This window comes from Anolis carolinensis, chromosome 4 (assembly GCF_035594765.1).
Source record: "Anolis carolinensis isolate JA03-04 chromosome 4, rAnoCar3.1.pri, whole genome shotgun sequence".
Lineage (NCBI taxonomy): Eukaryota > Metazoa > Chordata > Lepidosauria > Squamata > Dactyloidae > Anolis > Anolis carolinensis.
Genome location: NC_085844.1, coordinates 193,246,076 through 193,273,252, shown reverse-complemented (window position 1 = coordinate 193,273,252; position 27,177 = coordinate 193,246,076). Strand labels below are relative to the sequence as shown.

The 27,177-nt window shown below is 40.0% G+C and overlaps 1 protein-coding gene across 3 annotated transcripts in view; it reads left to right on the top strand.

Moving 5' to 3' along the window:
• The window catches only part of grm4 (glutamate metabotropic receptor 4), a 451,932-nt gene that overhangs the window by 354,297 nt on the left and 70,458 nt on the right, over positions 1-27,177 (top strand). The gene's annotated exons all lie outside the window — the stretch shown is intronic.

The following is a 27,177-nucleotide window of genomic DNA, read 5'->3' as shown; positions in this document are numbered from 1 at the left end:
GTGATCTTTTCCTCATCTGGTAGTACATTTTCATTACACAGTCAGAATGCCCAGCCTCCTCTATCTTTGCACCTCCCATTTTCTCTTCCCCTTTAGCTCTCCTGAGAATCTCAGGGGAGAGGCCCAAAGCCAGGATTTTGATTCTGGGGGGGGGGGGGATGAGTCTGAGAGAGAATCTACCCTAGCAAACCTTTTGTATAATTATCCCAATATCCCCATGCATATGGGATATATTGAGCATGGTGATCAGATCATAATATGAATAAACATAACGGTTTAAATAATATCAGTAAGGCCTTCTCGTGGACCACCCTGAGAATTGGGGGGGGGGGGGGCTGAAGCCCCTCAAGCCCCCCCCCCCCCCCGCCTCCCGGCTACATGCCTGCCTGAGATATCAACATTTAGAAAATATTTATTCCAAAAGGCATTCCATCATGTTCTAACATTGTATGCTGGAAAGGGGTGCAGTTCAGTGGAAATATACACCAAATCCTCACTTGATGGTTATATAAAATATTCAAGACATTCATATTACTCAGGGCATCTTTAAAATGTTTCATTTGGTTTCCTCCTACAGCCTACTCACTCAGCTCTTTTCCTTTCCTTGTTGCTGAATTGCTGCCTTTGATTCTTCTCTGAAACAGGAACTGACAGTCAGCGCTCGACTTCCCTTTGCTCAAGACCAACTCGACATTTAGTGCTTTGCCCTCAGCTGGGAATGTTGGCATGTTCATTATGTTGGACCACATTTTTTAAAGAAGCCAACAGGGATAGAAAGTGATGTAACTTTTGCAGAGAACTGCCTTTGGCTGTGACTGTGAACACAAGCATAAGAACATAGTTGCATGTGCCTCTTTAGCTAGAGGTAAGAGTTTGAATACTTGGCACATGGGATGTAGCAAGATCATACCTTTCCAGGTATGGGGTTAAAGTCAGCCAAACAAATTCTCAAGAATCAAAAAAAAATTTTAAACAACAAAAAGAGATTTTTTACCAGAACAAGGCAAATACATATTAGGGTCATATAAGTTGAGCTATGGCCCAAGGCTCAACACTTCTTTCTTCTCTTAGTATGCAAACTGCACACACACATTTGAGAATGCTGCTTTAAACATAGCATCTATGTGCCAAGGCAGAGCAGCCAAGAGAACACAGAGAGACATTCTTAGCTACTGCCTTTCTGTTCTGGCACTCTCTGCCTTTGGAGATTTTCCAAAGCCTGACACTGTGCTTCTTCCAGATGCAACGTATGAGATTTTTAAAAATCCAAAATGCTCAGGAAAAGACAAACAAAATAATTACAATACAGTTATTTACTTCTAGTTCTGCAATGAGAAGGGTTTCATGAAATTAAACAAATAGAAGGAAAGAATTAGTCACAGTTTACTCAGGGTGCATCTACATTGTAGACGTAATGCAGTTTGACACCATGTTAACGGTCATAGCTCAGTGCTATGGAATCATGGAAGAGAAGGCTAAAGACCTTGGAAAACTACAGCTGTCAGGATTCTATAGTGTTGAGTCTTGGCACTTAAAGTGGTGTCAAACTGCATTAATTCTATAGTGTAGATACACCTTCAGAAGGTATGGATGCTTGTCTCTTAAACCCATAACCATCTTTTTAGGCTTTCTGTTAGCAAATGTAAATTTCAAACAGATAACATTTCTATTATGCACCTGTTGCTGTTCACCTACCAAAGAATGTTGCCATTTGTCCATGTACTGTCGCTATTTTCTTGCTGTTATTTGGAATGAGAGAACATTCCCCAGCTTGGTGCCTGACTTCAATTTTCATCATTCCTGGCCATTTGGCTGTACTGCCTGGACTAGTGAGAACTGTAGTCCAAAAATGTGGAAAGTACCAGGTTGGGAAAAGCTGATGAAGAAGATCGCTTGCCTTACAAATCTGTTTGGACATTTTGGCTGGCAAAAGAAATGTCCTGTCTGTTTAGTGTTGCTCTGTGAAGAATTAACCCAGCAACTTAACAGAGAGAGACTGCACTCTCTTTGCTTATCTTTATGTAGCACAGATAAGATTTCATGTATTCCAATGTAGCCAAAATGCAGTTGCTGTGCTAGTTGGGATAGCCTGGGAATTTTAATCTAAAATAATATTTTTTTCTAATCTCTGCCAAATGGTACCACTCATACATAAGAAGAATCAACAAGCTGTTCGTCTTGGATGGTACATGCTCATTCACAAGAAAACATAATGTGATAGTTGGGGGTAGGATGGCAAATTGAAACAGAGGGCAGAATAAAATGGAGCATAGCCTGCCAGCACTCTGGAAAGGAGCATTCCACACTACGGCATTTGGTTGTGATTCCCATTGGCTTATTGTAAAAGAGAACACTAACACAGAAGAAAAGAGGGCTTTTAGATTTAGAGGATAAGAATATGAAGTTTTCTTCTGTAGGCAGTTGCAAGCAATTCAGAGTTGGCTTTAAAGCACTTCCCATTCCATCTGATTCTATCCTGGGTGGGAAAACAAGAAAGGAGGAAAGAGAGGCCATGGCTTAGGAATGTTTCGCTGTTCCTCTTGCTCTCTCTGTTCTCTCCTCTGAGCTTCTGTGGCTCCCATGAATTCCACAGAGGCACATTGTCTGGTGAAGAAGGTGAATGGATGTGACAACACAGAGATAAAGGAGCGGTCCCAGTCACTTTCTTACTCCCAGCTTGAACACTTGGTATCATTTACATGGCAGCCAATTTCTCTGGGGAAGATCTCCCCTCCTTTTAACAATAATTTTGCACTGCATTTCCCATGCGGCTACATGGTTTTTTTGGAGTGAAATATTTTAATTGGTGCTTGAGGCAAGAGGTGCTCAGCACCAGGGCTGCTGTCATTTCACATTAGAAGCAGAGTTTAATTAAGATTTGGGAAGCAGGGGGGAGGGTTGAGAAGAAACCTCTCTTCAGTCTTCATCCACCCTGGTTAGCCCATCTAACTTGCCAGCATTAAATCTGGTTACACACTTAACAGGGCTGGTTTCTCCTCTTCATATGACTACAAGCTCTTTCCCCACTATATGTTAGAATCAATTATTACTTGTGCTTCACTAGAAGACTCTGTGTAAGTCACAGAATTTACACACTCCCACTTGCTGGAAATAGTTAATAGATCTGGGGTTGTAATACATGCAACACACCTTGTCCATCAGTGGAGCATTATAATGGTCTTCTTCCCCTTTGCCATTGGGTATGCTGAGGTCAAGCACATCCTTCATAAGTTCCTCCTGTTCCTCCTTCCTTTTACATGGCTCAAAAATCCTCACCAAGGTAGGTAAGAGCCTTTCATCCAATTTAGCAGGGTACCTGAGCCAACTAGTCCATAGATTTTCAGATGCTGCAAGCTCGAGACACCTGGATGCATTTATTATTTAAAGGCTATATTCAGTGGGCCTATTTTTTCACTTTTGAAGTTTATTTTTTAAAATAAAGTGTGCTCAAAGACATAGGGTGCATCTGTACTGTAGAATTAATGCAGTTTGTTACAGCTCTAATTGCCAGGGCTGAAAAAAGTAAAAGAACAACTAATCAGATATCTACTCACAGACTTAAAATCTATTTAAGATGTGGAACAAAAGGAAAAGGAGATGGCAGCATGGGAGGGGATTAAGTCTAGCAGATATTTCAGTTTCTTCTCTCCCTTTCAGCCATTTGCTTCTGGGCCCAGGCATAATAGAGCTGTGCCTGCCTCTTCTTCTTTCCCTCCAGGGCTGGGACACTGGCATTTGGGTAGAATTGGACTCACCACCTCATCACATTCATCCTCCGATTCGCCATGATCCATAGTGAGTTGGGGGGTGAATGTGATGAAGTCATAACTCCAATTATTTCCTCCATTCCAAATGCCAGTGTCCTGGCCCTGGAGGGAAAGAAGAAGAGGCAGACACAGCTCTATGGATTGTGGTGAATCTGGCAGGTCTCAGCAGGGGGTCTGGGGAACCCATCGCTCCACATTGCCTGCCTTGCCACTCACCCCATTCCTATTCCCATGGGGTGAAGTGTTGCTGCCTGACTTCCCCCTGTTGTTTTTTACTCAACACAAGAAGCCTCCCAAGTTGCCACCACTGCATCCTGAGAAACATGGACTTCCTCCTCTGTTATAATAGTTGGAAAGAACTAATGTGTGGGTGCATTTTAGGTGCATGCATGCATATGCACAGGATGATCACTTTTGTTGCTGATTTAGTGTTGTGGTCGTGATGTGGTCATCTGCATTGTGGGCTGTTTTTAGCTAAAACTGACAGAGGGGGATTAGAATAGTAAACAAGGCACACAGGGAATCTATCTTGTTGACAGCCATGCAGTTGAGGTGATGGTTGCAGGTGACATGTTTATAGAAAGATGGGAAAGATTTACTGTCTCCTTCTTGCTGGAAAAAGACAGATAAAGGTGTCTGGGCTTTCAGGCAGAGGAGACATGGTGGAGATGACGGTTGCATACTGTCCGTCTACTATAAGAATGCCTTTTCCTGTCTGAGGCTTTTGTGGGACTGAGCAGAAATAGTGTTACCTCAGGCAGCTTAAAGTCACCTTTTGTCGAAATGCCCTGAGATCATGGGCAATCAGCAACTTGTTTGAATATCTGTACCTTCTTTATGCCTGCAATAAGGATGGATGAAATTATATATTTCAGTGTTGCTTTTTCTTTTTTTTCAACTGCAAATTTTTAGCCCATAATGTCATTTTCCAGATGTAGCTCAATACATCAAAAACATTCACACAAATTTTTTTAACATGTTTGCCTAATAGATACATTATTGTTTAAACTTTTTCTGTGTACAAAACTCTTTCACCCCCACCTCAATACTTTCAGAAAATATTGGAGTGTATTTCTTAGGAAATGTCATGCTTTGTACTCATTGTTTTTACTTCCATACCCACATTTTTTGGTCCTGGTTTGTTGCTGTTGTAAAGTTACTCCTAATCTGATGTTTCTTTCTAACCACTGTTTACTGTTCCATGATGGGTGGTTGGTTGGTAGATGTGGTTTCCCACTTTTCACTGATTTGGGGCAGAAAAACTCCTGAGGCAGGGAAAAAAAACATCACAGAGCAGTGAGACAAAAAAAAATTGTAGTTAGTACCAGAAATTCATGGAAAAACCTCTAGGACAAAAAAGGGTCAGATGGTTATTTAAAATCCTTCTTCAGTCATCACTCCTGTTAAGCTCTGAGACATTTAGTAAGTTTGAGTATCACAGCAAGTGCAATGATATTTAAGACTAGATGTGGAGGACTGACAATTATTTTCCCCCAGCATGCCAGTGTGATTGACACCACATTTGTGCCCATTAGATACAATGAAACTTCCTTTCTTTCCTGGAAATGATCAAGGGACCAGCAGCCCATGGGATGTTATTTTGAATAGCACTGCTTTAACATACCTTTCAGTAATGTATGGATTTTAATGAATTTCTTGAACAATTCTTTTAAAAATGAATTGCACAATTCTGAAAAAAATGCAGATTTTGGTGCAGGAGTGAATGAGACCAGATATAGGCTTGGAAAGGCTGGCTTTGGTAAGCTCATAAAAATTTCAAACCTGATTGAATTCTCTTAATCTCTAACTAGCATCTCTGCTATTTCCTATTGAGTGATACCCACCTCAGAATATCTAAATGAGAATAAGCAGTAGATAACCCAAAGCTCTTGAAAATGTTGATCCCATGATGCCAAGTCTCTGACAAATGCAGCATCCATGGCTCTTTAGATTCACACTCTGAAACCTTTCCTATTTCATCTCTGATCTGACATGTTCATGAAAAAACTGTAACCTGCCAAAAAGTTGCATTTATGGAGGGTTTATGTCAGACATTTCAGTCCGTCAGTCACACTCTTTTTTTTATAATATTTCCTACCCAGTATGTATTTCATCCTATCCCATATCCAGAATGGGTGAACACAATAAAACAACATTAAACTACTACAAAATAATTGAAAACAATATAAAACCAACCATCAAGATACAATAATGTCAAAAGCATAATAGTTTTAATATGTCAACGTGAATTCAGAGATACAGAACCATAAAAGCTTTGGTGAAGAGCCGCATTTTAACTTGGCAGTGAAATGAAGCCAGAATTGGTGGCTTGAAAGGGATGTCTTTCCACAGCTGGAGTGATGTAGAAGAGATTATTGTCTCCAAAGACTACACATGATGTGTTATTCCCAGTAGTGGGCCAGATGTATATCTGATGTATCAAGGTCCTGCGCCGTTTGGTTTTGTCCCTACAACAGACTGTCTGTGTTCCATGTGTGCACCTATCTCATTTGATTGCTCACAGGGATTCTTCTCATCTCCATATTTGTTCCTCAGTATATATTGTATTTCTGCAAATCTTGGACTTTCCCTCAGCCTCCCGTTATTTCTTTTAATAGTATGTCTTTATTCTACAGGAGCCTCTGGTGGCTCAGTGTGTTAAAGCGCTGAGCTGCTGAACTTGCAGACCGAAAGGTCCCAGGTTCAAACCCGGGGAGCGGAGTGAGCGCCCGCTGTTAGCACCAGCTTCTGCCAACCTAGCAGTTCGAAAACATGCAAATGTGAGTAGATCAATAGGTACCGCTCCGGCAGGAAGGTAACGACGTTCCATGCAGTCATGCCGGCCACATGACCTTGGAGGTGTCTACGGACAACGCCAGCTCTTCGGCTTAGAAATGGAGATGAGCACCAACCTCCAGAGTCGGACACAACTGGGCTTAATGTCAGGGGAAACCATTTCCTTTACCTTTATTGTACATAAAGGACCTTTGAGTTTGGAAAAGCCTTTTTTGTGAGAGGAGGCGGACTATAACTACCAGAAACCACTATTTAGCAAAATCACTGGCAGTCCATAAAAATAACCTTTCCAGGACTGTGACCATGATAGGTATATTTTACATGGCCCTTTCATGTCCAATGTCAAAAACAAATGGAAGAGTAGCAGACAATGATTTAGTTTCAGTGCAGTCAAACTAGAAGGAGATATAGTTAATACAGCGAATTCTGTGGGTGTGATGGTTAAGTGACGTACAAAACAAATGCTACAAGGTAATAAAATGTAAGACATACATCCTTGTGAGAGTCACAGTTTGTATCCTTTGCTTTTATGTTTACAAGAATACAATAGGAAATTATAGCATTACTGCAAACATTATGGTGCATTTATGTCTTCTCCAGACACATTGCAATTCTCAGAAAAAATAAAGAGCACCCATGTTTTCAAACATAATATAATTCACTATACAGAATGCTGTTATAAATTAGAGTCCAAGGACATCTCCATATTCTGATATACCAGATGCTAACAGTCAGTTTTAAAGAGGTCTTTCTTCCCTGAAGTTTCCCCTAATTGGTATGATGTAGGTCCTATGTCATACCTATTAACCAGAACAATGAAGGAGTATCAACCTGCCTAGGCAAGATTTTCACTGAAATGCTGCTAAAAGCATCCCCCCCCCCCTTTGTGTATTTTATTTAGAAAATTCTGGGCAATGTACACACAACATTTTGCTATTCCTTTCTCATCCTTTTCCAGATCCTACAAGTGGCCTGAATGTGAGTTAGAAACTCACATACTATGGTACCAGAGCTACATCCTGCAGAATTAGGGAAGCTTCCGAAACTGTGCTAGGAGGTTTTTAATGGGTATTACAGCCAATGTTGTGTGTAAAGAGAAAAACCTGATATCTTGCAAATTCCCTACATACACATAGAAGTGGGAAAGGTCATCCTCTGAATATTTAAATATGACCTAAAATTGGTTCTCTTCATGAAAAATGTGGAGATAGATTTTTTTCTAAAAAAATACTGAGATGCCAAAGAGTGAGAATGAATTTCTCTAAGTACTTTCAACAAAGAAATCCCAGATGATTGATTAACTTTATTTTCTGTTGTGACAGAATGAGGTACAGCAGCTGTGGATGCCTTGAGGATGAACACTTGGTATAAACTTTTGTGGACTATTTGGATTAGTTTTGTTAGATTTATGACACATGGTTGTGTTTTTTTTGGCAATTATGCATATTTAGGTTACAGTTGGGTCAGCAGAGTTCCACAAGTGTAACCATTCCATGGGGCCTAAATCCTGAAACCTGAGTAGAGTAGAGCCATTGACTCAATTGGATTCTAGCCATGCATGTATGTGTTCATGGATGGTCGATAGTGTCTTTGGTGTACCAATTTATTCATTGGGAGTGCAGGAACAGCAGCCGTGTATCCTCAGTTTCACAGTGGGATGATGAGCAGGTGCACTGGCAGAAACACAATCTGTTGTAAAATGCCAGTATTCAAGAGAAGGATAGTATAACACCATGATTCCCAACCTTTGGTTTTCCAAGTGTTTTTGGACTTCAACTCTCAGAAATCCCAGCCAGCTTCCCAGCTGTTAAGAACTGTGGGTTCTGAAGTCCAAAACACCTAGAGGACCAAAGGTTGGGAACCACTGGTACAGCACAACCACGGTGTAATTTGTTTACACTTAAAAAAAAAACTAAAAAAAAACATTCTCAGTTCAAATCCAGGGCTGGCAGTCTCACAACACAATACTGCTTGTAAGTTTTTTTTGCCCTTAATCTGACTTTGTTCTGTACTAAGCAAAGTTGGCATACTCCAGAGTATTCAGGAAATTTCGGAGTATCTTTAGGTGTTGAGGCCACCTGGATCAGGTCTATTTTGGCTCAATCCATTGCCCCTACCATAAGGTGCATGCTGAATCCAAGGCAGAAATGGATCAATCTCTTCATGTAGACTCACCCTACATTACTGTAGATTTACATTACACAAGCAGAATGTAGGATAACTTATATCTTAGGTTGGTTAGTATATACATGCAAGGACACAGATAGAAATAGAACTTTGAAATGTAATTTTTTTGGAAGTACAACTGTTAGAATCTTAGCCTGAAGTATTCTGGAAGCTGTAATTCAAAAAGTTCCACTTCCAACATTTGTACAAATGGAAAATGGCATGTAACAAAAAAGGTCGTGAATACTCATTAAGAGAGTGGGTTAGGGAGGGTGTTGGTTACTCCCAAACTGTCATCTGGTTCAGATAGTCTGGATTGCAGTGGTCATAGCTTCTCTGGGTTAGAATTGCTGCTCTTCAATTCTAGTTGGTGAATAGGAAAATAGATACCATTCTGGATTTGACTTTGGATGAGTTTGCTGACCTGCTTGTATTACAGAGATTTAGTTAGATGGGGAGTGGGCCCTATTGAGTTTGGCCCTCCAGGATATTCTGTGTAGCAGATCTGAAAGTCTGGGAAGCAACGTTGCAGTGATATGTCATGAATTCATTTCCATGAAATGATTGGTGCCTATCCCACAATCTGGGGATGTCAGTGTGTGTGTTTCATGGAAGGTAGCCATGACAAAATAGGGATTCTGTTGGTATACTATCCACCTCTCTGTTCAATACTCTTCTTTCTGAGCTAGCTGGGGTTGTTTGAGACTTGGTATTAGAACCCCGTAAACTTCTTTTGCCCTATCAGAAATAGCTCAGGAATTAATACCTGCCATGATGACATTGTGTCTGTCCCAAACAAATTCTGACCCCCACTCATGCTGCTGGTACACTTTGGAACTTGTTTTCTCTGCTGGGTGGGATGGTGGTGATCTAGGAATGGAGGAAATTTATATAGTTCTATTGTCATGGGCAGATTGCTACCTGATCAAATTAGGCTCACTGGAACTCAGAGTCTCTATAGGGGTAGAGAAACTATGAAATTGGTCTGCTCCAAGAGGCCAATGGATACAGATTTCCTCAGTGGTTTGGGGATTTTTCTTGTCACATTGTCAGGTAACACTTCTGAAGTCCTGGTTGGTTTCTGGAATGGTGAGATGATCTGGATGCAATGACTCATGATTACCCCATCTCACAAGGCAGAGTTAAGCCAGCCCCTGATTCTCTAGGGAGTTGGTGGAGATGAAATGAGTGAGATGGAGAATAAATTGACTTTACTGAAATCTCAGTCAGTTCAGCCAAACAAAACTAGAGCATATTTGAGGTCTATTCCATGGCAAAGGAAAGCAAAGCAAAGCAAAGCAACGAAAAAAGAAAAGAAAAACAAAACCAAAATCATCCATGTTTTATCTGTCACCATTGTAACTACAAAGAGCTGCTGAACAGATCTGTTTTGAGGGTTAGGATCCCTCCTACATCTTGGCTCCTAAGAGCAGAATCCAAAATAAACAGTCTCTTGTGAGCAATTTGCTATGTGCTTTAGAGATAAACTTGCTTAGATCTTCTTTGACTTGGATATTATAGTTAATACAGCCCCAGTGCATATCTCTTTTTATTCTGTAAGATGTCTTAAACCCTACTCTTGGGGGAAAGGTGAGATATAAATAGCGATTGATTGATTGAATCATATATTAGGGAGGATAAATCCACTGCATAACTATAAGTGGATAGAGCTGAGATACACATGCATAATAGCTGAAAAAGAGCACTTGAATGTTAAGCATCTCAGAAACACGTCTGTCATTAACATGTCCACAATGAAGAATATTTGCTGTGCCGCATTGCCGGTTTCTAAATACCTAGCAAAAGGACTATAACTTCCTGTGTCCTTGTAAAGCCTGCCTAGGTAGTAATGGCTCTTTCCTGGACTACTGTGAAGGATGTTGTTTTTTTCAGAGTGAAATTAGACGTGGGGCCCAATGTCAAACTCAAGAAAATGGTCCATAACTTAAAGGCTGTGAAAGTGGGGACTCATGTGCTTTTTCCTTTCGGAGACAGCAAAACAAATTATGTCAGCACAAAAAAGGAGATGGTGACTGCAACTCTTGCCTTACATTCTGCATTGTCATTTCCACATTTAATGAGGAATCAGAGCTGCCTGTCTTGGTGATTGCACAGAGCTAGTTCCAAAGACAATCTCCAAAGGGTCTTCCAAAGAAGTTCACTGCCTGATGAGTATCACGCTGGATAAAAAGAGACCCCCATATAAGCTAGGGGATTCAAATCAGCATTCTGATTCCAGTTAGTATCAATATGAGGCTCTGAACCTGTGGAAAAATCCAAACTCAATATTTTGTCTCTCCTTTATCATCACAACTTAATCGATTTACTTCACACTTCTCATATGTTTAATGTGAACAAAGTACACCTAGGAGAAAGTCCCATGTCTGTCCTATTTGCAATTAGTTGCATTAAGTCATCTTGATAATCCTAATCAGGAACTGCAAGTGCTGTTTATAAGCAATTTTTCTTTCCAGCACCATCGACATGAGCACACATTAGCCTATTTAGCTGTGACAAATCATGATCAGAGGTAGGAATCCGAGCTAGATGAACCTAGAGCTGGTGTAGCTAATGCTACATTGAATCAGGACATCTCCAGTTCATTTCTTTCCTGATGATAATGGCATGGTTAGTGGCAGGGGCGGGTGAAGATGATGGAAAACAAATCTGGATGGCAACACATCATGAGAAGCTATTTTTTCAAGCTTGGTATATATTTATGGCTGTTATTATTCCTATGTCCAATCGATGGCTATTAGTCATGATAGTAATAGGCAGCCTTAAATTTCAGGTGAAACATGCTCTATGAATAATTTTTGTTGAAAATGACAGTGGGAGGTGTCAATTGCTCTCTTGTCTTCTAGCTTCTATTTGGTCAGGTGGGGAAAATGGGAAACTGGTTAAGATGGACAACTGGCATAGCATGATAAGGTTACTTTTTTATTATAACCACCCAAAATTCTCAGTAGCCATGTTTGTTGTGGAATTCTGGAAGCTGTAGTCTAAATTAGTAATGTGATCATTACTAATGGTAGAGTTCTTTTCTACAATTTATGTGTGGATATTCATTCCTTAAGTCACCAGTCTGTTTCCTCTTTTCATTTGTTTCTCGTCAGATTATTTGCTTTATTTCTTAAGTTAAAGTGTCCCATTAATACTGGGGTTTGACTCAAGGACACCACCTCTATCTCTCCACCAGAATGGATTAAAACATCTGTAATGCTCAAGTTTCTATACAATAGCATAATAAAATGATATCACTTATATAAAATGGCAAAATCAAGATTGGCTTATTGAATTTGGGTTTATACAGTGTATATTTTTAAGCTGTTCATAGTTGAGTCTGTGGATATGGAGGGCTGACTATATATACTTAAGATACAATATTTCTTGATTATTAATCCAGAACCTTCTTCATTAAGTAATAAATTGGCACTGACATCTTGAAGTCTTGGTGCAGCAAATTGATCAATTTGGCTTCATTATCCTTTGTCCCACACTGCTAATCACCTATGTTTGATGATAAAGAAGTATTTAAATGAGCCTATTTTTAAGAGCATTGTTTTTACAGAGAAAGGTGAAGTACTAAGATTTGAAGACAGACTGTAGATTATCTGAATTTGTCAGCAAATAAATGATTTCTACAATTTTCTGAGAAATGCTTATTTGGTGAATAAATGGGGTGTGGGGAAAAGGCATTTTTATTGTGGTGCAGTTTGATATAAATAATGCAGCCTGATGGAGGTTGTTTGTTTTGCTTTCCTGTAGGTTGTAAAAATACTTCCTCCAGCATGAGTCTGGGAAGGACCTTGACATTTAGTGTGTTTCTGTTTATTGGTTTAGTCGCTTCCGACTCTTTGTGACCTCATGTCAGAGCTTCTTGTCAGCCATCACCACCTCAGCTCCTTCAAGGTCGAGTCAGTCACTTCAAGGATACCATCCATCCATCTCGCCCTTGTTCGGCCTCTCTTCCTTTTTCCTTCCATTTTCCCCAGCATCATTATCTCCTCCAAGGTATCCTGTCTTCTTATCATGTGCCCGAAGTACTTCATCTTTGCCTCTAATATCCTTTCCTCTAGTGAGCAGCCGGGCATTATTTCCTGGAGTATGGACTGGTTTGATCTTCTTGCAGTCCAAGGCACTCAGAATTTTTCTCCAACACCACAGTTCAAAAGCATCTATCTTCCTTCGCTCAGCCTTCCTTAAGGTCCAGATCTCACATCTGTAGGTTACTATGGGGAATGCCACTGCTTTAATTATATGGGCCTTCATTGCCAGTGTGATGTCTCTGCTCTTAACTATTTTATCAAGATTGGTCATTGCTCTCCTCCCAAGAAATAAACATCTTCTGATTTCCTGGCTGCAGTCTACATCTACAGTAATCTTCATGTCAAGAAATACAAAATCTGTCACTGCCTCCATGTTTTCTCCCTCTATTTGCCAGTTATCAATCAGCCTGATTGCCATAATCTTAGTTTTCTTGATGTTTAACTGCAACCAGGCTTTTGAACTTTCTTCTTTCACCTTGGTTGTAAGGCTCTTCAGCTCCTCCTCACTTTCAGCCATCAAAGTGGTGTCATCTTCATATCTAAGGTTGTTATTGTTTCTTCCAGCAATTTAAACTCCAGCCTTGGATTCATCAAGTCATACACGTTTTATGATGTGTTCTGCATACAAGTTGAATAGGTAGGGTGAGAGTATACAACCTTGCTGTGCACCTTTCCCAATCTTGAACCAATCTGTTGTTCCATGGTCTGTTCTTACCATTGCTACTTGGCCTATACAAATTCATCAGGAGACAGACAAGGTGACTTGGTATCCCCATACCACCAAGAACTTACCACAATTTATTATTATCCACACAGTCAAAGGCTTCAGTGTTTCCCTTTAATACTTTAAATTTAAAAACTTACAACAAAATTCATTCTGAATGCCAGTTCCAACCTTGTTGACTGGGAAAAATAGCAATAGGAAGATATTCTGCCACTCATGTATGTCCGTCTTAACCCTGGTTCTGCTAAAGGACAACTATCTTATGTCTCAAGCCTCCTATGTGGCATTTTGCAAAGTTCTACATAAGGATGTGGTATTAATTAAGGCAGGCAGGTCCAGTTATAGCCATAGATGCATCCAGATCAAAAGCCAAATGTTGTAATCTGCCAATGAGTTGTGCCTAACCTGAGGCTTCTTCCTGGAAATTGAGCATTGTTTTTAATAGTACTCATGCATTTAGTTGTGTTAGGTATAGCACAATTGCTTCAATGAAAGTCCACTGTGCAGGTACAATGACATGGCCCACCTCCCATTTGAATCTTCACTTAATAGGGAATAGGTAGGAATCACCTTGCATTATATTAAAACTCCAGTACATCAGAAGATAGAATGACTCATCTTTCTTCTAACTTCAGGTGCTCCGTATTGTCTTAGTATTGTCTTGGGACTGTATCACATTAAGGTCGGGATTTTCTTTAAAAATGTGGCAAATCCATGTGGTACTGCCGAGAGGCGTGGAGAACCCATTGCCCCACACCTGTTGTAACCCTGCACAGCATCCCTAAATTTAAACAGCCATTCACTACTCTCATCATCAGCCAGTTCGGGGTCCAAGCCAATGCTGATTAAGACAGCAAACTATGCAAGAGTATTTCAAAAGTCATAGTCAATAGTTCATTCCAAAGGTCCTTGCCCAGTCACCCAACTTTAAGGGTACTCCAAAGTTCCAAAATCAAGGTCCAAAACATGAAGATACACACAAGGTCACCAGACAGAGCTTCAAGTTGTAATAGATTAAAACGTTGCTCCCGGCAAAGACCAAATCCAAACTGCCACTCTTTATGCCTCATAACACAGGTGCTCTCACCTGTTGGCCCTTCTCTGTGCCAACTGGGTGGATCTGCACAGCTGAATAGCATCAGTCCTCAGTTGCAGTCTTTCTGGACTTAACTCTGCCTCATTACTCCCCTGATCCTGAGTTAACTCAGGACCCCTACTTGCCGGAGGCACTTGGTCCTGCACTGAAGGTGTAGCTTCCTCAGTGTCAGGCTGCATCTGTTGTTTCTTGCTTGCTACTGACTCAGATGCTGGGCCTGGTAGCTCTTCATCTTTGTCTGTATGGCAGACTCTGACAACGCCCCACCTGACTTACCTGGGATTCCATCCCATGGAGGGAAGCATCCACTGCCCAGCTTCCCCCCATTGCTGCAAAGGCAACACAGGAAGCCTCCTGTGTTGCTGCTGTGGTGGCGTATGCTGCTTGCTTTCCCCTTTTGCTACAGAGCCCTGCTGGAAGTAGATGTACATCATGTAATGGGCCCTGTGGCAAAAGGGAAGAGCAAGCATTGAACAACAGGCAAATTAGCCTGTATGATGAGGTCATCGGTATCATTGTGTTGCATTCTGTCAACTAGTCATAAAGGCAATATGATGTCTCTCTGTCTATTTCCAGAGTCTTCAGTACATCACCAAACCTTCTTTCTATTCAGTGTTACCAAAACCTGCTTCTGACCCAATATCTTCTTCAGCTAAAAACTCCAGCTGATTCTCTGGCCAGCCCACACCTTCACTGTTGCCCTCGTCTTCTCCTGTCATGCTTTGGTCTTTTTGCCTCTGTCTAGCACTCTATTATCAAAACCCTTTCTTTCTTTTCTTGCATAAACCATTTGACATCTTTATTTACTATCCCCTTCCTAGCCCATTGTACTTGTCCTCCTCGATGTAGCCTTGCTTCACCTCTCTTTCCTTAAATAAGGGAAATTTTAACTTTCTTCTGACCCATCTTTATAACTCCAAAAGCCTTATTTTCAGTGCTGCTACCACTACTACTTAAAATATGTTTTGTTGTCACTGCTGCTTCCCCCTCTTTCCCCTTCAACATTAAAGCAAACCCTATCAGAGTGATTTACAAAATAACCCTCCCCGTTAGACTTAATAAAACAGTATAATATAAAATCAGATATAGAAGGCCAGTAATAAAATCAATAACACCACTTTAGGGCTCACTTAAAAGCTGCAAGAGATAATTCCAAATGAAATTCTCCATCCATTAATTCTTTTGGTACCTTTTGGCTCTAATCTTTTCTAGAAAAAGAAAACTCTTTCTCCAAGGCCATGGCTTGTATAATACCTTATGGTTCATTCCCCTTTCCTTCTTTCCCAGCAATGATTAACCTGCTCATGGATACCTGCATTTTCTTCACATTCATGATGTGTTTGGAAGTGGAACAGCTTAGCTTGGAAGGTGCAAAGAATAACTGGATGATAGATGACCATCTTTCAGAGGTAGCTTCCTGCATAGTGTAGCCCTGGGAGATAGCTTCCATTCCTATGATCCTGTAATTATAACCAGATCTACACTGCTATATAAACCAGTTTCTTAATCCAGATTATCTGCTTTAAACTGGATTACATGAATCTACACTTCCATATAATAACCAGTTCAAAGGAGATAATCAGGATTTAGAACTGGATTATATGGCAGTGTAGATGGGGCCTTGGAAACAGGGAAAGTGCATGCCATGGGCTACATGCCCTGAAACCCTCCTCTCTTAATTCTTTTTAAGATTGATATTACCCCAAAATTGCACCAGAACCCCCCCCCCCCTTTCACTCCTTGCATGCAAAGTTGCAACATTGTCTAGTTAATCCCACTTGGAATCCCTTTATTTTTCAAAGATTTTCTGCTTTCAGTTAGGGACATCACTTCTGGTTGCCATTTCAAATGACAACCTCCCCCCAGTAATTTGACAATTCTCCAGTTTTTCACATTTCCTTCCCACTCTTCATTCTCCACATTTCAAAGACCAGCTCTGTAGGTTTCTTGTGGCTTTTCCCCCCTGTTTTGCTTATGGTACCTTGTAGCATACCTTACATAGGAGTGCTGCAGGTAAAAGATGTGTTGTAATAAATGCATGTGATGTGAAGAAAAAGGGAAATCTTCTCTCAAATTGGTCCTCAGAAGAAGTAGTTTTTTGTTTTCCTAATACCTTCATAAGTAGCAGAAGAGCTTCTGCGCACAGGTTATTTGTAGCTGAGGATACAGTTCATGGTTTATAGGAAACATCTAAGCTTTTATTGCTGGAATTTATATTGGATTTCCCAGTCCTGTAACTGAAGGGGGATACAGCTAGAGAGAGAAGTGTTTTCTCTGGCCAGTGGGACATATGCTGAGTGTTGCTGAACCCTTTTAAGACCTTTTTTGGTCATCTTTTGGCAAGTAACATAATGCACTGTGAGAAAGATGGGTTTACACAACATGAAAGAGGAAAGAAATGTTGATTTCATTCAAGCAGGAGAAGACCCAATGGGAAAGATGACAGGTTGAATTAAAATACATGATCATATATGGAATTATCCGTAAATCAGACTATGGAATATTTGAGCCCTATATTGACAATTTCAGCTGATAGTGGCTCTTCAGTGACTCCAGCAAGACATTTCCCCCAATCCTATTATGTAAATCTATGGAGTTGAACTTGACAGAGTCTGGAATTAATGTCTATGGGACAGAAGAAGACATCTTTCTATCCTTATCTTGATTCAGTATAGCAAAAATCCGGTTTCCTGATTGACCACCCACCTAACCCTTTTTGCACACTCCCAATTGGGATCCTCAGTATCAGGGACCTCAAAACTGTTTTCCAAGTGTGTGTGTAGGCTGGTCCTTATGTATTTTGATTGGCTGATACTTATTAATTTTGGTAGGCTGGTCCTTATTAGTTTTGCTTATGTCCAGGCACACTCAGTTGGATGGAATATTATTTTCTTCATTGTGACTGAAGCACCCTTAAAGATGAAGATTCTTGTAAGCAGAATGCAAACTCAGAATGTGTCTGGTGTAGCCTATTCCAAAGTAAAATTGGCCTTCTGAGATAGTCATTAATTAATCAGCCCCAGTGGGTTTTTGATAATTTATCCTGTTTTTATTACGGTCTTTCCATTTATGTGTTTTAAATGAAATTTTTATCTTGTATTGTTGTTTATATTGATATATTGTATTATTGTTTTATCTTTTTATATTGTGATTGTATTGTGTTGCTTATATTTTGTTCTTATGTTGTTTGGGCCACTGCCCCATGTAAGCCGCCCCGAGTCCCCGTGGGGAGATGGTGGCGGGATATAAATAAAGTTTTATTATTATTATTATTAAATATGTGTAGGATAGATTTAATACACCCTTGATGATATCTGGAAGGGACTGACAATAACTGCCTTACTATTTCTTAGTGCTTGATCATTTAGTCAATTTCTGATTGATAATATTCCGAATATGAGAGTTATCCAGAAAGTAGATTACGTTTTGGAATTAAAAATGAACAAAGTATAGGAGAAAACATTTACCATATGCAGTTGAAAACCACACCCAAATACCACTTCTCAACATAGTCACCATTCAAATCTAGGTACTTATCATAACGATGAATGAGCTTGGCAACCCCTTCCCCACAAAACTCTGCCGCTTGCGTCCTCAACGCAGCGTTTTGCCGATGATGTGCAGCTGTGGGAAGGGGTGACCGGCATGTTGAGGACGCAAGCAGCAGAGTGATGAGCCAGCAATGTGATGCGGCTGCTAAAAAAACAAATGGGATTTTGGCCTGCATCAATAGGGGTATAGCGTCTAGATCCAGGGAGGTCATGCTCCCCCTCTATTCTGCCTTGGTCAGACCACACCTGGAATACTGCGTCCAATTCTGGGCATCGCAGTTGAAGGGAGATGTTGACAAGCTGGAATGTGTCCAGAGGAGGGCAACTAAAAAGATCAAAGGTCTGGAGAACAAGCCCTATGAGGAGCGGCTTAAAGAACTGGGCATGTTTAGCCTGCAGAAGAGAAGGCTAAGAGGAGACATGATAGCCATGTACAAATATGTGAGGGGAAGTCATAGGGAGGAGGGAGCAAGCTTGTTTTCTGCTGCCCTGCAGACAAGGACGCAGAACAATGGCTTCAAACTACAGGAAAGGAAATTCCACCTGAACATTCTCTCACTGTGAGAGCTGTTCGGCAGTGGAACTCTCTGCCCCGGACTGTGGTGGAGGCTCCTTCTTTGGAGGCTTTTAAACAGAGGCTGGATGGCCATCTGTTGGGAGTGCTTTGAATGAGATTTCCTGCTTCTTGGCAGGGATTGGACTGGATGGCCCATGAGGTCTCTTCCAACTCTACTATTCCATGATTCTATGATTCTATGATTCTATGATAAGTGCCTAGATTTGAATGGTGACTATGTTGAGAAGTGGTATTTGAGTGTGGCTTTCAACTGCATATGGTAAATGTTTTCTCCTATACTTTGTTCATTTCTAATTTCAAAGCGTAATCTACTTTCTGGATAACCCCCGTACTTAGGCGTTTTAGTGGCAGCCCATTCCCTCAGCCAGGTCTTGTGGGGCTCACACCTTACTACCTGTTCCAGGATATATCCTCACTGTCTTTTAATCACTGATTGGTGATCACATGGATTTTCTTCTGTGCTTTTAATGGGCAGTTCCAAAAACCTCCTGAAAATAATGGCTGAGAATGCTTGCTCCCCTATCCTCCTCCCCATCTGAGGGGGACAGGGGAGGAAAACAAAGAAAAATACATTAAAAAGTGAGAATGAAAAAGGGAATATTGCTATAACGAATTCAATATGAGAGTCCTTTGTTTTCAGCAACATTCAGCTCTATCCTATCATCTAGATGGTTTGTGTACTTTCCCTTTTGTAGAGGCAGCAGTAATCCTATCTGATCATTTCAACCTTGAGAATTCATTTACAACCTGTTAACAAAAAGAGTGTGCATCTCCGTAGTAACGGTGACTGTCATTCTTTGATGAGTTTTCTGCATTGGCTCCCCAATTGTTGTCACTCTTCTCTGTTGTATGGCTCAATTTGCCCCGGGACACAATTAGGACATCTTCAAACTGTTCTGCTCTCATCAGCACTGTGCGTTGATAAATTTATCTCCTCTTCTAGCTACTGGAGATTATAACCTTTTATGGCCTCGTGTACTAGCAAATTCCTTCCTCGTTTTCTCTTTCTTGATGCATTCCTTCAAGGACTACTTTATTTTTTCCCCAATGGCCAAGAGAAATATTGTTCTAATTTTGCTGATCTCTTCGATCTTTCCTTTGCAAACCCTCACCTGGAACACTTATTTCCTTCTATTTTCATATTTTACAATCTATATTGGGCATTCTTGACAACTATCTGCCATTGTCCTTTGCGGTGCAGAAACCCTAGGTAACCAAAAACCTAGTTTTCACAACACAGATACCTCTACATTTTGATATGTTTTTAAAAAATAATTTAGTGTGGGTTTAGTTCATTCACAAGTTTACAAATGGAAAGGATTCACTGTTTTTACTAATTAAAGAGTATATATGCTGCCTTTTTGTTACATCTCTTACAAAATATACCTTAAATATTGAACTGTAGATAATCAGAAGCAGAGATATCAGAGTGTTGGCATATAATGAATCTACACTGGCATTTTTTCATACTTTAAAAGAGCTATTCATGGTACAAAACCTCATACAGCAACAAGATGTTCAGCACCCTGGATAGTTCAATTATTTTGTATCTGTTTTTGGTGCAAGTTTTCCCCCATTTTTGTGTTTTTATCTATGTAATTTATTGTATATATTTTGTTGTTGTTGTTGTTGTTGTTGTTGTATTATTATTATTATTACAGTAGAGTCTCACTTATCCAACACTCGCTTATCCAACATTCTGGATTATCCAACGCATTTTTGTAGGTAATGTTTTCAATACATCGTGACATTTTGGTGCTAAATTCGTAAATACGGTAATTACTACATAGCATTACTGCGTATTGAACTACTATTTCTCTCAAATTTGTTGTATAACATTATGTTTTGGTGCTTAATTTGTAAAATCATAACCTACTTTGATGTTTAATAGGCTTTTTCTTAATCCCTCCTTATTATCCAACATATTCGCTTATCCAACATTCTGCTGGCCCGTTTATGTTGGATAAGTGAGACTCTACTGTATTATTATTATTATTATTATTATTATTATTATTATTATTATTATTATTATTATTCAATTAAAGTCTGAAATAAAGCCCAGAGTGGACTCACTGTGCTTCAAACTTTGACATTTCTGGCCACTCTTGACAGAAGGCATGTTTTGTCTGTGATAGGAAGAAATGGGCAATAAATAGTCTCAGAGTATACATTAGGTCACAACTAAATATCTTCAGCCAGTAAATAAAATCAGTTAAAAAAAAGTGGGGGCAGGGGGACTGTGTTTGCATGCCATGATTACTCCTTGGGTGATCTACTCACATTCAAGCCTTCTTCATATGGTGAAGCCCTAGAGTGAAAACTGGAAAGGGCTCCTGTATGTCTAATGCAAAGTAGAACAAGGAATTTCAACAGTGGTTGCCTGTCATGCAACAAGAAGCACCTGCTGAAAATCCCTCTCCTAAACACTCATTAGGAGTCTTTTTTCATTTTCTGTCTTGCAACCCTAAGACACAGAGCTAGATTTACAGTAGGATGCATCCCTTTACTTGCCAAACTCTGTGAGACAGACCAAGCCCTATCTACCCTGGTGTTGGCTATGGGTACCTTTCTACTCCCTGGTAATTTTTTGTTGACAGCTGGGCAGATGAAGGTAGGATGCCAATATATTCCTTTCAGGGTCAACAGAGTGACTGACCCCTTCCTGAGAACCTGTGACAAAGAGTTACAATTTGTATTATGTTGCCTGCCTGCCTGCCTGTATAGAATAAAACTAGATCATGTGTGTCAGATCCCTGCTCCCTGTAAAAGGACCTGTTATGAGCAAAGAGGGCAGGGTAGGGATTTCTTCCAAAGATCAAATGCATGATATATAAACCACACATGGAGCCAGTGAAGGCTGATGGTTCTGAGGCCTATGAGATAGCGCACATGCTCTGTGTTTTAGTTTGAACTTTAAAGCAATTTTCCATCACACTGAACATATTCCTCTAAACATATTCATAATTTCACCAGCCTCTAGTACATGTAGCGGTGACTCTTCTCTCATCAACATGGTATTAGGACTCAATAATAATGGGGAAGGCATTCTATTTACAAGATTAACTTTACAATGTTTTAAGATCCTTTTGTCATATATTGCCTTTATAAAAGCAAGTCCAGAAAGTCTCACTAACTCTAATCAGGTGTTCTAAATAAGTATAAATTGAACATGCAAGGGATGGAGCATGCCAGCCCACCCTTCCTTCTCATCCTTTCTTGAAAAGAAGAACAACTGTTCTGAAATAGTCTCTTGTATGTATCGGAGGCTCTCCATATGGTTCTGAGCCCTGATATTCCAGGCTCTTGGCTTACTTTGGGAACTGCTCTGCATGCTATAAGCTTGTCACATGGCTAATGCACTTTCCTTCTCATGTGTTTAGTCATATAGATCAAATGCTCATGGTCTTGTGGGAGATATAGAAGGAATGTCATTGTATATTCTATGGAATTACACAGATACATGTTTCTGAAAATATTTAATCAGAATGCATTGTCCATTCAGCTATTTTCAGGTCCGCACTGTAAAGTTAATTCCATATTATTACCTGGAACGAGCTATTTTAATTACAAGTTACTTTGGCAGTAGCTGTTTGGAATATCAGGAGGGCACTACAACAACAAATACTTGTTAATAATTGTTATAATGGGGTTTGCTTGTTTACCTGTTATTGGGGAGTCTTGCTGGAGTCACTGGATACAGTTTGACTATGTCATCACATACATCGATTTGCCCATCGTTTGCCACTTGCTTACAGCATGGAGTCCATTAGACAATGCACAGGGACAGTTGAGCTTCATGCCAAAAGAGGAGAGAAAGCGGCACACACCACCACGACAACAACACTGGAGCTTACCAGTAATGGGAGGAAGCCGGGTGGTGATGCTTCCCACCATGAGTTGAGGGGTAAGGCAAGTCGTTCAACGTGGGGCATGGAGCTATGGCTTCCCCACGCTTTCCCACCAGGAGCCCATGGATTTGTCATGATGCATAGCGAATCCATTGGTCATTGTGATGAGTTATTAAGTAATGCGAGGGGAAGAAAGAAGATGTCTATGTGTGACTTCCAGGTGCTACAGAAAAAATGCTTATATTTTTCTCAGAATTTCCAAGGTACACTATTTGCATTGGTTACTTGGGGAAACTCAAGAACACTTTCCCATGTTATCCAGTGGTACAATAATAACGGTAATGCTAGTAACAATTGAACAACCTTTCTGGACTGCAGTAACAGGATCAAACAATGACTTGTTGAGCAATCAGAGTAATGAGCAAAGTAATCAGTTCCTTTAAAAAAAGCAATAGTCTAAGCTTTGACTGTCACCGAATTGTATGGATAAAAACATCTGAAGTAAAGTATTTCCACAGGGATGCAAGAGGTCTCCTGGTCTCCATCCTCCAGATGCTGTTTGTTTCTTCTGTGCATCCATTAGTTACTCCCCAAAGTGATTCTCATAGCACGCTAGGTCTTGGTTCAAAAGTCTCTTCGGAGTCTGAAGGGAGGAAGCAATGAGTGAACTCTCTAGAGAGTGATCTAGTGAGTTGAGTTAGGTTAACTATGAAAGCCACTGCCAGAACTGTGATGTGATCTGAATTCATACTAATTCTTCCTCATCCAGAGCTTGAAAAAGGTATCTGCATTCATTCTCAGAGGGGTGCCTGGCAAGGCTCAGTTGCATACTTGAAAATTAATTATCAGACGGGTAGAACGATGCATGACCCTGCTATTATAATCAGCAGGGTCACATTTCCTCGGCTGCCCTAATCTACTGTGAGTTCCAAAGAGATTTATTGTGTTCTTGTCTGGAACATGACATTGCTCAACTTTGTTTTATCATCTACATTTGGCCAATAATATCTTAATGTTGGCATTTTTAATGCCAGTGCATACCAGTTGTACCAGCACATCAGAGGCCAGCACACACTAGGGTTGTGTGTGTTAACCAATTCAGTTAAGAGAACATTTCTATAGCTCAGCTTGGGCACCAGTTCAATTTGGATCAATCGAGACCAACTTGTTTCAATTCCCAAATCTCAATTAAAATGTGAAATCTGAATATTTTCATCTGCTATTGATTTGCATTGGGAAGCTAAAACAGATCTAACTCAAACCATATAGGGCTTTATAGGTCATGACTAGCAGTTTGAATTGTCCCCAAAAAACCTGTGGCAAGTAAACTGGCAGCCAATTAAACTATTGTAGAAAGAGTGTTGTGCACTCCCTGTAGCCAGCCCTGGTTACCAGTCTGGTCCCAGTTCTTTGGAATAGCCAAAGTTTCTGAATACTCTTCAAAGGCAGCCCCAAATAGAATGTGCAGTAATCCAAACAGAAGGTAGTTAATGTGTTGTCGACGGCTTTCATGGCCGGAATCACTGGGTTGCTGTGAGTTTTCTGGGTTGTATGGCCATGTTCCAGAAGCATTCTCTCCTGATGTTTTGCTCACATCTATGGCAGGCATCCTCCCATCCTAGACATTCCACAGATATATAAACCCCATTTGCCTAGTCTCCAATAGACCTCACAACCTCTGAGGATGCCTGCCATAGATGTCGGTGAAACGTCAGGAGAGAATGCTTCAATCTGGAACCTGGCCATACAGCCTTGAAAACTCACAGCAACCCAAGATGTAGTTAGCCACCTTTAACTTTGTTTTTTTTAAAAAAATAATAAATAAATAAATAGAATGTATGTTTAAGACATGTATAGTCACAACACAAAAGAATGCAATATATAAAGACAAGAGTTCAAAAGGCACATACATTTGCCCTGATGTATTACACAAAATTATGATCCTATTAAGTTGAATATTCAAGGTTCCAGTATAATTAGTATTATTATTCCCTTTATTGGATTTCTGTCTGGCTCAGAGAAGGATGCCTCCATAACACAAGGTTGAATTTGGCACTATCTTAACTGAAAATTATCAGAATGTCCCTTCTTGATGGCTTAAACATTTTTTAAAACTGTTTTCTTCATGTGGTATGAAGGAACTTGGTCAATAACAAGAACTTATAGACAGAAAAATACATGCAATCTGCTATGATACTACAAAGAAGGGGTAAATGCACTGTTATTCCATCTATTGTGTTAGATTTGAAATGAGATGGAAAGCTGTCTTCCCCAAGATACAAAGGACCTCAGTGACACTGGGCTTTAAAAGCAACACCTGCACTCTGAACTAGGCCTGGAAATAAATAAATAGCCAATGTAGATGTAAGTGACATCAAATACATGTAACATGTTCTTAAAAGGGGAATTGCTGTATTTTGCACTTTGCTTTTGGGCAGTGGCATGCTAAGGATCATAGTGGAAAGTAATGAGCCTGTAGAAAATCTGATATTATATTTTAGAAACTAGGTCCCAAACTATGTCACACTTGATGTTACCCTTTTTTTAAAAAAAAAATAAGGATGCTTGCTTGTCAGAAGCTGAACTGTTAGGAGTAAAGGGTAAAGTGGTTTTTTTGGAACATGGAAAGTGAGCTGATCCTATACCATCTCTGACATGTAGTCAAGACCTACTTCAATGCTTACCTGTGATATGTAGACTCTAACATTATCTGGATTTTATGTTGAGAGAATAAAGAGCTGACAAAATAGCTAGGATGAACATGCTACCTCTGACACACATTTTCATTATTGTTTTCTGTTGAGGACAATCTTTTGTATTCTATTTCATTCTGCATATTATCTTGGCAGAGTTCTTAACTTACAGAGGCCACTTACCTGTAAAGGAAAAGTTTCCCAGTGCAGACAATTGGAAGATAAAAAAATGGCAACAAAGCGAGACTGGAACTGGGAAGTTCATCACTCATGTCATGCCCCTGAAGTCTAGTCTGAAGGCAGACTGGAAAATAAAAGTTCCAACAACACTAGAGTGCCTAGTAGAGGTGATAAAGTGCCAGATTCCAGGTCAGGGAAGTGGTGAAATAGTCATGAGCTAGTGATATGACAATCCCCAGTTCTAGCTCCAGCTATTGGAGTCATGTGCTTGATGGGAATTAACTTGGGGTGCTACCTTACTGCTTTGCCAAACTTGAAGTCAAGAATGCTCCCTTTTTTTGTGTTCCTTACACCAGTAAGAGCAATTTCTGCATAGGGCTTCTTCCAAGTCCTGAGATTCTCTGTAGGAAAGGCTCTTAGGAGGGGAACACACACATTTAGTACAACACTACTGTGTTTCCAAGGATCAAATCTTTCAGCTCCTACTGGAGTTGGACATTCAGGTCAGTTCGAGAATTATGGTTAATTCTGCAATGCTATGATGCCCAGTGTATTTTTTTGTCCTTGATTGAAACAGACAATTTGTAAGGTGAATTTCCCCAGAGTCCTTTTAGTCTCGCTTAGGGTTATGGACTCTGAGATGAAGATATGTTTTCCCCCGTGGTAAAAAAGATAACTATTGCAAAGGTGAAAAATGAAAACAGGAGTCAAATGAATTGACTTATCCAAATATAGGTTTGGTATATCTATGCGAACATATATAACTTCAGTGGACCTGCTCAAGGCATTGCTTGGGGTCCATCGCAGTGCCACATATCCATGGGTTAGGAACAACTCACATGTTTACAGACACAAGGCGAGATATACATAGTCAGATATCTGAAATGGGACAATGCATACATTTTGAATACCATTGAAAAAATTGCTGTTTCAGTGAGAGACTGTGTTAAATCTTTTATATATTGTATTTTACTATGTTATTTAACTATTTTAATTGTTGTATTATTTTATTTTATTATGATATACTGGTAGTGATTCTGCCAGTTGTGTAAGCCGCCCTGAGTCCCCTCGGGGAGAAGGGCAAGGTAGAAATTTCGGAAATAAAAAAAAAATAAATAGACCCATGTAGCTAGAGGTTTAAAGTTGAGAACTATAGTCTATTGCAACCTTATTTTAAAAATATGTAATTATCTTGACAAGATAGAGTGGCTTGTCTGCTCACTGAGAGATGAATACATGGGTTCAGCACTGAAGGGGAAGATTAATAGTTGCTATCAATAAAGTGGGGAAAAGGATAACTTGATGGGTTTCACATGAGTAATCTTCATGTAGTCCAAGAGTGTTTTGATAACTGTGAAGGATAGGCTTGTACATTTACCTCCCTGCTCCATTTTTTTTCTTTTGCTCTCTATCAACTGGTTAAGAGTGTTACATCTGCCTGATACACAAGCTGTCAAGCATCATGATCTTATCCTGAAGGGAAGGGTATGGTGAAGGCATATGGGAATGTGAATGGGCATAATCCATGCATATCTACACTTACTTCTGCAGCACCATTGTCAAGTCATATAGTTGCCTGCAGGGGAACTATATGTGTGCCATTTTGTGCACAGAATAGGGCAATGGGGAAACACAAATGTTTTTTTGCTTATCTGCAAAGTGATTTTGCAATTAAAATGTTTTTGCTTTGAGGAATACCCTAATTTTATTTAAACTTTTATTCAAAATTA